This window comes from Rhinopithecus bieti, unplaced genomic scaffold, assembly GCF_001698545.2.
Source record: "Rhinopithecus bieti isolate Rb0 unplaced genomic scaffold, ASM169854v2 scaffold_7888, whole genome shotgun sequence".
Classification (NCBI taxonomy): domain Eukaryota; kingdom Metazoa; phylum Chordata; class Mammalia; order Primates; family Cercopithecidae; genus Rhinopithecus; species Rhinopithecus bieti.
This window is the reverse complement of record NW_016805944.1, coordinates 889,069-902,210: the sequence shown is the minus strand read 5'-3', so window position 1 is coordinate 902,210 and position 13,142 is coordinate 889,069. Positions and strand designations below refer to the sequence as shown.

At 38.8% G+C, this 13,142-nt stretch overlaps 1 pseudogene; it reads right to left on the bottom strand.

Moving 5' to 3' along the window:
• Nucleotides 1–9,064: 9,064 nt before the first annotated feature.
• Nucleotides 9,065–9,555, bottom strand: LOC108531034 (probable ribosome biogenesis protein RLP24 pseudogene; annotated as a pseudogene).
• Between the last annotated feature and the right edge of the window lie 3,587 nt (nt 9,556–13,142).

Sequence of the window (13,142 nt, the reverse complement as noted above, 5' to 3'; positions counted from 1 at the left end):
GATGGACATTTGGGTTGGTTCCAAGTCTTTGCTATTGTGAATAGTGCCACAATAAACATACATGTGCATGTGTCTTTATAGCAGCATGATTTATAATCCTTTGGGTATATACCCAGTAATGGGATGGCTGGGTCAAATGGTATTTCTAGTTCTAGATCCTTGAGGAATCGCCACACTGTCTTCCACAATGGTTGAACTGGTTTACAGTCCCACAAACAGTGTAAAAGTGTTCCTATTTCTCCACATCCTCTCCAGCACCTGTTGTTTCCTGACTTTTTAATGTACATATCTTATTATTGTGGGACTTTGTGATCGTGTGAGTTAATGTTACTTAATAAACTCCCATATATGTATATGTATACTTATTATAATTATTATAATTAATGTATGTATATCTACTATGTATATATGTGTATGTATATATACACATATGGGAGTTTATTAATTAGTATTAACTCACACGATCACAAGGTCCCACAATAGGCTGTCTGCAAGCTGAGGAGCAAGGAAGCCACTCTGAGTCCCAAAGCTGAAGAACTTGGAGTCTGATGTTTGAGAACTTGGAGTCCCATGTCTGAGGGCAGGAAGCATCCAGCACGGGAGAAAGATGTAGGCTGGGAGGCTAAGACAGCCTAGCCTTTTCATGTTTTTCTGTCTGCTTTATATTCTAGCCAAGCTGGCAGCTGATTAGATGGTGCCCACACAGATTAATGTTGGATCTGCCTTTCCCAACCCACTGACCCAAATGTTAATCTTCTTTGGCAACACCCTCACAGGCACACCTAGCATCAACACTTTTCATCCTTCAATCCAAGTGAGTTGACAATCAGTATTAACCATTACAGAAGCCAATCTCCACATGCAAATATTCCAAGAAGCTGATGAAAATCATGTCCCTGACATGGAAATCAAGGCACTTTCACCACATTCTACTGGTCAAGGAAGTCATTAAGGTAAGCCCAGATTGAAGAGGAAGGGATTCAATTCCACCTTTCAATGGGAAGAACAGAAAGAATTTGTGGCTACCTTAAACATATCACTTAAATAGAGTTTCCAATAGTTTAAAGAATAATTGATTTTTTAGAACAGCATTAGGTTTACAGAAAAATTAAGAAGCTAGTATGCAAAGCTTCCAAATACCTTGAAACCAGCTTCCCCTATTTTTAACTTCTTACGTTAGTATATTTATTATAATTAATGAAAGGATATTGATACCCTGTTAGTAACTATAGTTTATTTAGGTTTTCTTCATTTTCACCAGATGTCCTCTTTGTTTCAGAATCCTATTCAGGACACATTGCATTTAGTTGTCCTGTCTCTTTAGCCTCCTCTTGACTGTGACAATTTCTCAGATTTTTCCTTGTTTTTGATGACCTTCACAGTTATGAGCAGTACTGGTAAGGAACTTGCTTATTTTCTGGCACAAGTTGCTTCAGATCCTTACCAGGGTCTGAAGGGCGCTGGTAAGGTTGTAGAATAACCCTATTGGAATTTGTGTGATTTTTCCCCCTAATGATTAGACTGACATTATTGGTTTTGGGGAGCAAGATAACCGAGGTAAAGTACCATTTCTATCACATCCTATCAAGAGATACTGTCAACCTGATTTATCACTGATGATTATGACACTGATTACCTGGCTGATGTGGTATTTTTCTCCAGTGTAAAGTTACTCTTTTTCTCCCCTTTCCACACTGAACTCTTTGGAACCAGGTCATTATTTGCAGCCCGCATTTTAAAAAGTGAGGAGTTGGGCTTTCCTTCCTTGATGGTGCTGCATTTATATACATTACTTGGAATTCTTCTATATTGGAGATTTGTCTCTTCTCCCCACTTATTTATTCAATCATTTATTTATACCAGTAGGAACTCATGAATATTTATTTTAAACTTTGGGTTTATCTTTTTTTTTTTTTTTTTTTTTTGAGACAGAGTCTGCTCTGTCGCCCAGGCTGGAGTGCAGTGGCGCAACCTCGGCTCACTGCAAGCTCTGCCTCCTGGGTTCCCGTCATTCTCCTCCGTCATTCTCCTGCCTCAGCCCCCCCCAGTAGCTGGGAGTACAGTCGCCCGCCACAGCGCCCGGCTAATTTTTTTTTTTGCATTTTTAGTAGAGACAGGTTTTCACCATGTTGGCTAGGATGGTCTCAATCTCTTGACCTCGTGATCCGCCCGCCTCAGCCTCACAAAGTGCTGGGATTACAGGCGTGAGCCACCACGCCCGGCCAACTTTGGGTTTATCTTAGTCCATTCCTGCTGCTATAACAAAATACCTTAGACTGGGTAATTTAGAAACAACAAAAATTTATTTCTCACAGTTTCTGAAAGTTTGAAAGTCCAAACTTTCAAACACCTGCAGATTCAGTGTTTGGTGAGGGCTGCTCTCTGCTTCAAAGATGACATCTTCTCATTGTGTCTTCACATGGCAGAAAGGGGAAACAAGAACGGACTTCCTGGAGCACTTTTATAAGGGCACTAATCCTACTCATGAGGGAGGAGCCTTCATAACCTAATCACCTCCTATGAACCTACCTCTTAATACTGTTGCATTGAGGATTAAGTTTCAACGTGAATCTTTGAGGGACACAAAAATTCAGACCACAGTAGGGTCATAATCCAATACCACCGAATTCATTTCTTGCTCAAATTGTTCCAGCTTTGACCACTGGGAGCTCTTCTGCTGGCCTTTGTGCCCCTTTGACATATTGTGATCAATGTGGGGTTTTATCATTATTGTAATTGTTATTTTCAGCACTTCCTTATTTTCTGGCACAAGATGTTCCAGATTCATCGTGTATATTTTCTGTCCCAGATCTAGAATATGCCATTTTTCCAAGGACTGTGCAGTCCCTTTTTACACCTCTTTCCTTTTATTCTGTGGTTCTAGTTCTTCCCTGATCCTCATAAAAGTTTTGGTCAAATTGTATACATTTTCCCGGTTAGTTTTATTTAAATAAATAGTTTTATTTAATAAATATTAAATATTATATTATTTTTATTTGAAATAAATGTATTTTTTACATATACGGAAAATGATATACAATTTGTAATATATGTATTAATACATGTATTTATGTATTGTATATATGTATTGTTGCCCGCGCGGAGTGCGCGGGGGCGCCGCGCGCGCGGCGAGCGGCGGGGGGTGCCGCCGGGGAGTACTCTATTTATATGTTAAGAATATATAAATTTTATATAATTATATATAAATTATATGTATATAATTATGTTATATATAATATATTATTTATATAAATTAAATAGCTTTGTAATAGAAAAATAATAAATATCCTGGTGTTGTCAACTTTAAATGCCCAGAAATATGTAAAAGTGAAAACAAAACTCTTGCTTTAAAGATACGTTTCACTCTACCTTTCCTGGCTGCCCGGCACTTCTACCTATGCATATTCCCTGTTTACTGACCTAGTTTCTGTTCTTTTGGTGCTGGAAGCATAGAGAGGGGTAAGAGAGGGCAACAAGCTTCTCCTTGATTCCTAACATTATTGTGATTAGCCATGAACTTTGCAAATAGGTAAAGCGGATTACCTCAAAGGCCGCTTTTGGCTTCTCCAGAGACACAAATGCTGAGGATCTCTCATCTGAGCATCCCTCGACTAGGGCTATTGTGTCTTGATTCCATCTGGGTAGTTACAGGCCTCATCCACCATGGAAAGTTTCCAACCCAGAGTCAGGCTGCAGCTGAGCTGACGGGCGTGGTGCAGACGTCGGTGCAGCTAAAGCTGAGGAGCCGTGGGCATTCACCGGGGTGCTGGCGTTTCTAAATCGCGGGCTGTGACCTGTAGAGTCGGGTGCCGGCTGACAGCAGCGGCGGACTTGCGAGGCCAGAATTCCTGCGTGTGACTTGGAATCTGAGTCGCGCTATGGGGGTGCACGCTGGCTCAAATCCCCATGGAAGATGCACCTGTGACCTGCCCACGCTGCAAAACCAGGTGCGCTGCCGTGGGCACGACTCACCGCGCTCCATTTTCACCGCGGGGAACTTAGACCGCCTGACATTGAAAAAGACGGCCATGGGGGCTGGAGGTAGCTCCGGGGCAGCCAAGAGAAACCACAGTGGAGGATCCCAGTACCATTCAGGAAGCGGACCTAGCCGCAAACTCAGGAGCGTTCCAAGTGTCCAGAGCGTCTGGTAGCCGCAATAGCCAGTCATCAGTGACACCCCCAAGAAAGCAACAACGACAGAAACATGGCGGCTACCTACACCGCCGCTCCGGTGCGCCCCCGCGCGAGCTCTGCTGGAGGCGACCGCGCTAGCTCTGCACTGGAGGCTCCCGCGGGAGCTCTGCACTGCAGAGTCCGCTGCTCTAGTCTCTGAGCAGTCTCCTATTGCCACCTAGGGAGGAATACCTGGATAGCGGCTGGAGTACCGTGTCGCAGGATAGTTGTTTTGAGAGCCTCTAAAAGTCATATAGTGCTATATTGGGTGCTAAAAGTCATATAGTGCTATATATAGTGCTAAACGTGCCTTTGACACTGTGATTAAATCATATAACCTATATAAAAAGTGATTGGAAAAGACAACCCCCAGAATGGAGTGACTGTTTGCAAATCATATTTCTGATAAGAGACTAATATCCAGAATATATAAAGGACTCCTAAATTCAACAACGGGAACAAACAACTCATTTAAGAGACAGGAGAAGGACTTCAATAGACATGTCTCTAAATAAAATACACAAATGGCCAATAATTACATGAAAAGATGCTCAACATCACTGATCACCAGGGAAATGCAAATCAAAATAACATGGAGGTAGTACTTCACTCCAACTAGAATGGCTATTAACAAAAAAAAAAAAAAAAAAAGGAAATTAACAGGTGTTGGTAAACATATGGAGAAACTGAAACCCTTGTGCATTGCTGGTGGTAATGTAAAATGGTTCAGCTGCTGTGGAAAACAACAGTAGTTCCTCAAAAAGGTAAATATAGAATTAATATATGACCCGGCAATCCCAATCGTAGGTATATACTCCACACCATTGAAATAGGGACTCAGATATTGACATCAATGCTCATATCAGTATTATTAATAGTAGCCGAAAGATGGAAATGACCTAAGTGTCCATCGACAGATGAATAAATAAACAAAATGTGGTATTTTGATACAATGGCGCTGACTACTAACCCCTTCTCTGCTGGAAGTTAACCTCGGATGGTCTTCTCCAATTTTTTTTTTTTTTTCAGATGTTGTCTTGCTCTGCTGCCCAGGCTGGAGTGCAGTGGCTTGATCTCAGCTCGCTGCAACCTCCACCTCCTGGGTTCAAGCAATTCTCCTGCCTCAGCCTCCTGAGTTGCTGGGACTACAGGCATATGCCATTACACCCGACTAAGTTTTGTATTTTTAGTAGAAATGGGGTTTCAGCATGTTGGCCAGGCTGGTCTTGAACTCCTGACCTCATGATCCACTGATCTCAACCTCCCAAAGTGTTGGGATTATAGGTGTGAGCCACTGCACCCGGCCTTCTCTTAATTTCCCTCCTCCTCTTTCTTTCTTTTTCCTCCTCCTCTTCCTTCCTCTCCTCCTCCTTCTTTTAAAGTTTTAAATTGAGGTTCAATTCACTTACAATAAAATGTTACCCATTTAAGTGTACATTTTGGCAAATTTGACTCATTCACCCATGAATCATCACAATCATGGAAAACATTTCTATCACCCCCAAAATGTTCTTCGTCCACATTCTAGTTAAATCTCCCAATCCCTCCCACCTCAGGTAGCCATTAGTCCATTTTCTGTCACCATAGATTAAATCTATTTTTTCTAGAATATGGAGTAATATATATGTAGTCTTTTGTGTCTGGTTTCTTTCACTCAGGATTTCACTATAACGTTTTTAATATTCATTCATGTCGTTGCATGCATTCGTAGTTCTTTTTATAGTTGATGTGTAGTAGTCTGTTGTATAGATATATCACAATTCACTTATTCAGTCACCTGCTGATGGACTTTTGGGTTGTGTCCCATCTTTGGATATTATGAACAAAGACTTGTGTACAATAATAAATTGTACACTTGTTTACAATAAATTGGCAAACTGTTTCCCAATGTGGTTGTCCCAATTTACATTCCAACCAGTAATTCTAATTATGTGTAGCAGAATCCCATGTTAGTTTTAATAAATTTTTATTTTTAATTGACAAATAATAATTGAACACATTCGTGGGGTACATAGTGATGTTTCATACACGTAAGTACATGGTGATCAGATCAGGGTAACTGGCATATCCATCATCTCAAACATTTAAAATTTCTTTGTGTTGGGAACATTCAGTATCCTCTTTCTACCTATTTGAAACTACATAATATAACTGTTAACTATAGTCATTCTACAGTGTTATAGAATACTAGAATTTATTCCTCCTACCTAGCTGTATTTGTATTCTTTAAAAATCTCTCTCTATCCCTCTTTTTCCCTACCCTTCCCAGCCTCTAGTAACCACTGGTCCACTTTTCACTTTTATGAGATCAGCATTTTTCAGCTTCCATATATGAGTGAGAAGACGCAGTGTTTAACAGTTCCTGGCTTTATTCACTCAGCATAATGTCCTTCAGTTCCATCTATGTTGCTGCAAATGACAAGACTGCATTCTTTCTTATGCTGAGTATTATTTCACTTGTATATATAACACATTTTCTTTTACATCCATGTGTTGTTGGACACCGAGATTGATTCCATATCTTAGCTCTTGTGAATACTGCTGTAATAAACGTGGGGTGCAGATGCCTTTCTAATATGATTTCCTTTTTAAAAAAATAAATGTCAGTAGCGGGATTGCTGGATCACATGGTAGTTCCATTTATATTTTATTGAGGGACCTCCATACTATTCTCTCTAGTGGCTGTACTGGCATTCCCGCCAACAGTATATAACATTCCTGCCAACAGCATATAAGAGTTCCTCCCCTACTTTTTTTTTTTTTTGGAGGGTGGGGAGGAGACAGAGTCTCAGTCTGTGGCCCAGGCTGCAGTGCAGTAGAGTGATCTCTGCTCACTGCAACCTTCGCCTCCCAGGTTCAAGCGATTCTCCTGTCTCAGCCTCCCGAGTAGCAGGCACCCATCACTATGCCTGGTTAATTGTTTTTTTTTTTTTTTTTTTTTTTTAGTAGAGATGTGGTTTTGCCATATGGCCCAGTCTGATTTCAAACTCCTGACCTCAGGTGATCCATCTCCTTCCGCCTCCCAAAATGTTGGGATTACAGGCATGAGCCACCGCACCCGGCCAGAGTTCCCCCTTTTCTGCATTTTTGCCAGCCTTTATTATTTTCTTTTCATCTTTTTGATAATAGCCCTCTTAACTCAGGTAAGATGATGCCTCTTTGTGGTTTTTATTTACATTTCCCTGATTAGTGGTGTTGAGTATTTTTTATGTTTGTTGATTATTTGTGTGTATTCTTTTAAGAAATGTCTGTTCAGATTATTTGCCCATTTTAAAATCCAATTTTGTTTTTGCTATTGAGATTTTTGCGTTCTTGTATATTCTGGATATTAATCCCCTATTGGATGAGTAGTTTGCAAATATTTTCTCCCATTCTTCCCATTCTGTAGGTTGTCTCTTCAATTTGTTGATTGTTTCCTTTGCTGTACAGAAGTTTTTTTTAGGTATATATAGTCAGATTTGTTTATTTTTAATTTTGTTGGTTGGGCTTTTGAGGTCTTATTCATAAAATCTTTTCTCAGACCAATGTCCTGAAGTGTTTTCCTTATACATTTTTTTCATCTAGTAGTTTTATCATTTTGGGTTCTACATTTAGATTTGTGGTCCATTCTGAGTTGATTTTTGATGTGGTGAGAGGTGGGGATGTAGTTTCTTTATTCTGTATATGGATATCCAGTATTCTCAGCACCATTTATTGAAGAGACTGTCCTTTACCTATTGAGTGTTCTTGACATCTTTGTCAAAAATCAGTTGGCTGTAGACACATGGATTAATTTCTGGATTTTTCTATTCTTCTCCATTGGTCTATGTGTCTGTTTTTATGCCAATATCGTGCTGATTTGGTTACTATAGCTTTGTAGTATATTTTGAGGTCTGGTAGTGTGATGCCTCCAGCTTTGTTCTTGTTGTTCAGGATTGCTTTGGCTATTTTGGGGCCTTTTTTGGCTTCATTCAAAGTTTAGGAATTTTTTTTCTATTTCTGTGAAGAAAGTCATTGTTATTTTGGGATTGCACTGAATCTGTAGGTTGTTTTGGATAGTGTGGTCATTTTACTTTTTAAATGGTTTTATTTTATGTGCAAATAATGAACAGATGTTGTACCCATAAATTCTACTTCCCCAAAACAGGAGCTCTTTAAAAGAAAACCACATAATAACTTTTAAAAGGGACTGGGATTCCTCTGCTTCTAGATCATTGATAGGCTAGAAAAACAAAGTTTCTTCTACCAGGAATCTCAAGTGAGAACTGAGTATTCTCCAAAGTGGAACTTCTAGAGTGTAGTGTCATTTCAGGCAAAGATTATTCAGTTCTCATCCCTAACATCCACAACTACCTATCAGAAGAGTTAAACTAGGTCAAAACAGTCCAGCATAATTAGGCTTCATCAAACAATGTCACTATGCTCATCTAAGATGTAAATAAACCAAAACAGGAAATACTAAAATCAAAATAATATTTGACACTGTCATACAAATTGTTAGTTACTTGTTGTATCCCCCTTCTATAACATTAATAAAGAGAATATTTTAGTGCAAAAAATATTTTATTTTATACATCACTAGCCATGAATTTTTGCCATTAGTTATTATACAAATGCTGCCTTGTGCCATTATCCAAATGACATAACCATTTTACGTCCATAATTCACTTCTATAGTTATAAGTGAAATTTTCATGATTTACGTAAGTACATCTATCAGTGAAGATTTGACACTGAGATGCAATCTAACATCCATAATATCTGAAGTTTTGCAGGTGGCAATGTAGGAAGGATATATTTTAATCACTTTTCATTTAAGTGACCTTATGTAAAAAATAAACGAATAATTTAACAGTTCCAAGTCTCCAAAGGGCACATTCAAATGTACATAAAAGATATGGTTACAGAGATTTTTAAGAAGGATCTTCCATGTCCACATCCTCTTGTAACTGCTGTACCATTTTCTCTTCCAACTGTTTCCCTTTGTCTGCAAGAGGGTCTCGGATAAGATGAATGTTTTGCTTGACTTCTTTGATATCCTGAGCTTTCTGTAGCTCTTATTTTTCTTCAATCTGCTCATTATAAATTTAGCTTGGCGTTTCTGTTTGATCTCTTCAACTCTCTTCATTGCATCAGTAGTTTTATTCCATAGCTCTCGCTGGTATTTGATAGGCTCATTTCTATGTTTTTCAAATTCAAATGAATTATCCACTGTAAGCTCTTTACTGGCTGCTTTCCAGAATGCTTTGGTCCACCTAACTTTATGAGGATTGTGCTTCTTTTTAAAGTTTTTATGACATTTAGATTTACAAAATCTGAACACCTTGCAATCGTTGTGGATGAACATCATGCCTTGGCCAGGGTAGATGGGCCCCAAACAGAAATAACACTTCTTGATACACATGTTGAACCCGTGTGGGTCCCCATCGACCAAACGCCAAGCTTAAGAGCAATCATTTTAACAATATTAAATCTAATACACGAGCATGAGATGTCTTTCCATTTGTTTGTAACCTCTTCAGTTTCACTCATCAGTGTTTTGTAGTTTTTCTTTAGAGGTCTTTCATCTCCTTGGTTAAATTTATTCCTACGTCTTTTATTTTCATTTTCTGTAACTATTGTAAATATGATAACCTTGATTTTGTTTTTGGCTAGTTTATTGTTTATGTATAGAAATGCTACTTTTTTTTGCATTGATTTTGTATCCTGTAACTTTACTGAATTTATTAGTTCTAAGAGTTTTTGGGAGAATCTTTAGGCTTTTTAATGTATAAAATCATGTCATCTGCAAACAGGGAAAATTTGACATCCTCCTTTCCTATTGAATGCCTTTTAGTTCTTTCTCTTTTCCAATTGCTCTGGCTAAGACTTCCAGTACCATGCTGAATAAGAATGCTGAGGGTAGGCATCCTGGTCTTATTTCAGTTCTTAGAGGAAAAACTTTCAGTTTTTCCCCATTCAGTATTATGTTAGCTGTGGGTGGGTTTGTTATATACAGCCTTCATTATGTTGAGGTAATTTCCTTCTCTACTTACTTTATTGAGAATTTTTATCATGAAGCGATGTTGAATTTTATCAAATGCTTTTTCTGCATCTATTGAGATGATTATGTAGTTTTCATCCTTCATTCTATTGATGTATCAAATTTATTGATTTGCATATATTGAACCATCTTTGCATTCCTGGTTTAATCATGGTGTATGATCTTTTAGATGTATCATTGGATTTGGTTTGGTAGTATTTTACTGAGGATTTTTGCATCTATGTTCATGAGGGATATTAGTCTGTAGTTTTTTTGTGGTTTTTATGTGTTTGTCTGGTTTTGGTACCAGGGTTATGCTGGCCTCATAAAATGAGTTAGGAATAATTCCCTCTGGTTCAATTTTTAAAAACAGTTTGAGAAGAATTGCTATTAAATCATCTTTAAAAGTTTGGTAGACTTTAGCAACAAGGCCATCAAGTCCTGGATTTTTGTTGGAAGACTTTTTATTATTGATTCAATCTCATTATTTGCTGTTGTCTATTAGGTTGTGTATTTTTTTGTTTCTTTTTTGTTCAGTCTTGGTAGGCTATATGTGTACAGCCATTTATGTATTTCCCCTAAGTTTTTTAATTCATCGGTGTATAGTAATCTCTAGTTACTATTGTTCATAGTAACCTCTAGTGATCCTTTGTATTTCTGTGGTTTCCATTGTGATGCCACCTTTTTTGTAGCTGCTTTTATTTATTTGGGTCTTCTTTCTTTTTTCTTAGTCTAAGTAATAGGTTGTCAATTTTGTTTAGCTATTCAAAAAACCAACTTTTTGTTTCATTGATCTTTGTTTTTTTAGTCTCAATTTTGTTTACTTCTGCTCTGATCTTTGTCATTTTCCTTCTATAAATTTTGGGTTTGGTTTGTTCTTGTTTTTCTTTTCCTTGAGGTGCATTATTAAGTTGTTTAATTGAAATCTTTCTAGTTTTTTGATGTAGGCATTTATTAATGTAAACTTACCTCTTAATATGGTTTTTTGTTGTGTCCCATAGGTTTTATTTAGCATGTAGTGTTTCTATTTCTGTTTTGTTCAAGGAATTTTAAAACTTCATTCTTATTTCTTTCCTTCACCCATGGATCATTCAGGAGCATGTTGTTCAATTGTCATGTATTTGTATAGTTTCCAACAATTATAGTTTTGGGATCTACTTCTCCCTTCAGATCTAATAATATTTGCTTTAGATAGATGTGTGCTGTGGTGTTGGATGCATATATACTAATACTTAGAATTATATTCTCTTGTTGAATGGATTCCTTTTGTATTATATAATATCTTTCTTTGTCTCTGTTTACAGCTTTTGGTTTGAAGTCTGTTTTGTCTGATATAAGTACAGCCACTCGTGTTCACTTTTGGTTTGTATCTGCATGGAATGTCTTTTCTTATCCTTTCACTTTCAGTCTATGTGTGTCTCTATAGATGAGATGAATTTCTTGTAGGCGGTACATAGTTGGGTCTTGTTTTTTAAAATTCATTCATCTAGTCTATACATTTTCAGTGAGGAATTTAGTCCATTTCTATTCAAGGTTATTTTTAATAGGTGAGAACTGTCATTTTATTGATTATTTTCTATTTTTTTGTATTTCCCTGGCTGGTCTCAAACTCCTGCACTCAAGTAATTTACTTGTCTCATCCTCCCAAAGTGCTGGGATTACAGGCATGAGCCACCAGGCCCAGTCAGCCATTTTGTTCTCAAGCTTAGAGGTTCTTTAATGCTAAATCACTGCCTCCTTTTCAGGTCTAGGTGGAGCCTTAAGCCGAGATTTGCCTCAGCTCTAATAATCTGTGGGAACACTGCCGTTCTGGCATGTGGGAGGTCCCAAAAGGGAATATCTCAGCAGTGTGGAAAGCCTGGCTAGGGGTTCATTCCCAGGGGAGCTGTAGAAGGAACCTTCTACAGTGTGGTGCTGCTGAGCAGACGCTGATTTGGTGTCTGCTTTGGCTGAGTTACAGAGCAGAGTTTCCAAGGCTGGGGACAGTAGAACCACTTTCCACCTCTGTCCTTAGGGGTATTTCTCCCTTTAAGCACTCTTGGTGCCTCCCGTGGGTTAAGATAGAGGGCAGGGGCCGGGCACGGTGGCTCAAGCCTGTAATCCCAGCACTTTGGGAGGCCGAGACGGGCAGATCACGAGGTCAGGAGATCGAGACCATCCTGGCTAACACGGTGAAACCCCGTCTCTACTAAAAAATACAAAAAACTAGCCAGGCGAGGTGGCGGGCGCCTGTAGTCCCAGCTACTCGGGAGGCTGAGGCAGGAGAATGGCGTAAACCCGGGAGGCGGAGCTTGCAGTGAGCTGAGATCGCGCCACTGCACTCCAGCCTGGGCGACAGAGCGAGACTCTGTCTCAAAAAAAAAAAAAAAAAAAAAAAGAAAGAAAGAAAAAATAGAGGACAGGTCTCCTGCCAGGGAACCCAAGATAGTGGGGAAACTGGTTGTTCACCTTGATCTTTTTTCCTAGTGTAGAAACAGTGGATTGGGGGAAAATATTCCACAAGTTTGGTGCCCTGCAGAATGGAGGGAGGGGAGTCACAGATGTGGAAGTCGGATTCTCTTACCCTCTGCTCAGAGTTCTTTTCACTTTTCTGTGGCCCTGGGAACTGTTCTGTCTTCATATATGAGTTATTGGATATTTCTGGTGTTAATCTCTGCACTGTATATTTGGTTTTGGTTTTCTGTGGGAGTTGAGGGAGTGAAGCCAGCTTGCTTCTATGACACTATTTTGGAACTGGAAGCTACGTTTCCGATTTCTTTGATTTGGAAACATACTGGGTTAAAATTAATGTGGAGTACTGACTGTGTTATTGGGCAACATTGTTTATCATTTAAAAAACCCTTGATCTGGACTACAAGGACGTGAGTAGACACATAGACTCAGAAAGATTACATCACCTGTACTACAAAACATGGTGTAGGAATTAAGTCTTGGCTGCCATGGGTGGAGTCTTTTGTTACTGAGCATGA